The sequence below is a fragment of the Prionailurus viverrinus genome, chromosome D4, assembly GCF_022837055.1.
Source record: "Prionailurus viverrinus isolate Anna chromosome D4, UM_Priviv_1.0, whole genome shotgun sequence".
Taxonomy (NCBI): Eukaryota; Metazoa; Chordata; class Mammalia; order Carnivora; family Felidae; genus Prionailurus; species Prionailurus viverrinus.
In genome coordinates, this window is record NC_062573.1 from 76,828,566 (window position 1) to 76,832,234 (window position 3,669).

At 47.1% G+C, this 3,669-nt stretch overlaps 1 long non-coding RNA gene across 1 annotated transcript; it reads left to right on the forward strand.

Moving 5' to 3' along the window:
* Positions 1-1,199: 1,199 nt before the first annotated feature.
* On the forward strand, positions 1,200-3,669 carry LOC125150488 (uncharacterized). The gene is made up of 3 exons (XR_007146354.1): positions 1,200-1,392; positions 2,712-2,794; positions 3,169-3,669. It is a non-coding gene; the product is annotated as an uncharacterized LOC125150488 (long non-coding RNA).

The window sequence follows — 3,669 nt, forward strand, 5'->3', positions numbered from 1 at the left end:
CCCCTCGGTGTATGTTCTCAGCCCGCTAAGAACTGCTTCCCAAGTCACCGCCCTTCCTGGGGTCTCAGTTTCCTCATTCGTAAAGCATTCATGGAAACACCTACGGTGGAGAGTAGGGAGGAGTAACACGGGAATGCGAGTGAACCCTCTGGCCCCAGTGCTTGGACATCCTGAGTGTTCCTAGTTCTGGGTCATCTACCAGGCTCATCCCCTGAGCACTTTTTTCTTTTCTTTTTCTTTTTATTTTTTTAATGTTTATTTTATTTTTGAGAGAGACAGAGCATGAGCAGGGGAGGGGCAGAGAGCGAGGGAGACACAGAATCGGAAGCAGGCTCCAGGCTCTGAGCTGGCAGCACAGAGCCCGACGCGGGGCTCGAACTCACAGACTGTGAGATCATGACCTGAGCCGAAGTCGGACTCCCAACGGACTGAGCCACCCAGGCTCCTGAGCACCTTTTTCGTGGAAAGTGCAATCATTATTCGTCGTCACCATTTAAAAACAGGGCATGTGTACATTAGCTTGTCTTGTAACGTGACTCTACACTTCGTCAAGGATTGTGTAAGTGGTCAGGAAGTACAGAGGGCTCTTACACAGTCTCCTGTCTTACTCAATCTCCGTGATACCACATACAGAAATGGGCAACTGCTTTCTCTTTTAGCTTCTTTCTCCTTTTTCTCTTTTGCATAGCTTTATGGCTCTCAATGAAGCTGAAACTAGGAAAATACTTCACCCAGAGGTGAGTCTATAGGTGATGAAAGTTATAACAAGGCTCTATGGTCTTTGGTGGAGGTGGGGAGCCCCGCATGCCCTGGGCTCAGGCATTAAGTACTGTTCTACCAAATACTCACACACCGGGCAGGTGTTTGAGGTGGGGTGGCCCCGGGGCAGTTGCTGAACAGGGTACACAAAAGGTTAGTGAGTATAATTACACTTTCATAAAAATGAATGTTGGACTTCCTCCCCTGCTGCGTCTTAGCTACTGGGGCTAAAATAAATATTTTAATTAGTTTCAGCTTCCAAAAGAGTCTTAGCAGGCCAGACTTCCGAATCTGCCTCCCACGGGGAAAACGCTTTCAAATCCCACCAGTTGGCACCAAATCCCTCCCAAACAAAAACCCAAAACCGAAAACCACATTTCGAACTAAACAAGTCACTGCTTCTTAGATAGACAGCTGCAGTGTGCACTTGGAGCTCGGCGTGACACAATCTCGAGCAAAAGCAGAACCTCCGGGTCTTTTGTCATTTACCACGAACTGCAGGATGTTACCACCAAAGCACCGCAGAAGTCTTAGAACCCACCACCCTTTCATTTGACGTTTCCAGAAAAAGATAGGTGCGCCCCAGAGAGTTTATGGCACATAAATAGGTAACAAGTTCATAGTGGATTCAAGGTAAGTTTTCCTTTTTCCCTTTTCTCTTTCTCCTTTTCTAGAGGGTCTACGCGTTGCATTACTCATGCATGGCCGTCGTCACCTTTCGAAAGAGGTGCCAACATTCCCCTTTCACACATGAGGGATCGGGGCTGAGACCCGACTAAGTGACACGTTCGGTATCACAACTGGCAGGTGCGGGACCTGGAACCGAATGGTCTGGCCAGCTGACTTTTAACTTGTGCATAATGCCACCAGGGCCATTTTAGAACAATTAAAGACGAAATGTAGCACAGACATGAAGGAGAAAATGCCCTCGGAAAAAACCTCCACCCACTTTTAATGTAACACCCTTAGTTTATTTCCACACAGGCCACTATCTCTGGGGGGGCGGGGAGGGAAGGTGGGGCTACCTTTGGGAGTATCATTCAGAATGATGGATAGAGTACACAGGTAAACAAAACAAAACAAAACAGGGAGAAACAGAAGCTAACTCCCAATGTTATTCTTCCCTGAACAACTTGGTAGATTATTTAGGCCAATTATGCTCTTGGGAAATAACCCTCTCCACTGTGACGCCTCCTCACTTTTTCAAAGAGCTTTCAACCCTGCCCTCCTGTTGACATAAATGATCACAGCGGGTTTTATCCGGGCCAGTTTTAGAAAACACTAATAGGTTCATGGATTTCTGGGATTAAAGAAAGAATTCTTATTTTCTTTTGTTGCTTCAGGTAGCATTCGTTGTACAAATACTCCTCTTGCTGAAATCCCAGTAAAGCTCAACAAACGTGCAAAACGGATTGGGGTGCGCTATTTTAATGAGAAAAGGCATCCCCGCCAAATTCTTTAAAGGCGCGGACTCTCCTTGGTGTTTATTTATGCGAGCTTATTTTGAGCACCACACCAGACCCTGCTAGGTGCTGCGTGCGTGGTGCCGCAGTGAGCAGTCTCTGGGGAAAACATCTATGAAATAGACAAATAGGGTTCCAAACAGTCACAGGCAGAATGAACGAGAATGACCGTGGGCAGAGGAAAGTGACTTGATTTTAGGGTGGTCAGTGAAAGCATCTCTGAGGAAAGAACATTTCTTCTCTGTTCCTGAGCCTTGACTGATACGTGGGGGCCAGTAAAGAATGGGAAAATGGGAGGAGTGGAGAGAAGGAACACATTCCTTTAAGAGGGAACCGTATCTGCAAAGCCACGGAGGTGGGGAAAAGTTTGGCAAGTGTGAGGGGAAAAAAAAAAAAAGCATGACCGGAGTGTCAAGAGCAAGGGGGTGAGGGGTCCAAAAGGAAGGGGGCAGGGCATAAGACTGTGTTTAAATCACCTTTTATTTACAGATAGAGAAACACTTCACAGAGAATGCAAGAAGTAAGAAAGACTACCATGTTGGGAGCCTCTGTTCACGGAAGAACTATCAGAGGTGAAATTATTTTCCCCCCAGAAATTATAAAATTAGTCAATGAATCGGGGCGCCTGGGTTGGGCTCAGGTCACGATCTCACGGTTCGTGAGTTCAAGTCCCGCGTCGGGCTCTGTGCTGACAGCTCGGAGCCTGGAGCCTGCTTCGGATTCTGTGTCTCCTCTCTCTGCCCCTCCCCAACTTGTGCTCTGTCTCTCTATGTCTCTCAAAAAATAAATAAATGTCAAAAAAAAATTTTAATTAGTCAATGAAGAACTGATTTGATTTCCATACATCTGTTTTATCACCCAACTGGGAAAAAGGTGTGATGCTTGATTCTGTGTAAGTTCACAACTCGGGTAACTTACTAGCACTTTTTTTTTTCCTCAATTTTAGGCAATAATGCGTGGGCCAGAAATCCCAAACTGGTGAACGGCAAGCTGACGGGGGTACACAGACTTACATGGTTTCTTTGGCCAGAACGGTGTTTTTCAAAGTCTAAGCGAGCTGCAATGGCACCAGCTACTTTTGTAACGGTGCACGGCTACACCACAGGTCCCAGCTTCCCCAGCGTAGAGCAGGGACCACGAGACTGAGTTCTGCCAATGGAATATACGCTTCTGGGCAGTATCATGGCAAATCCTTCCCCCAGTGTTCGAGCTGTATCCGCAGCTGGACGCACGGAGGGAAACCAGTGTAGCAGATGTAGATCCTCATGAAGAAGAGAGCCTCTGCCCCTGAAGGAGCTGACAGGGTCTCCACTGTGACCTTCACTGGCTGTGATGGGAGGGAACATCAACACCACTGAGATGTTGAGTTTGTGTGCGACAACCGTGTCTTTGTTTGGGTCCCTCTAAAATCGGGTTATGAGATATGGATTCGTGTGCAAGTGGCTTA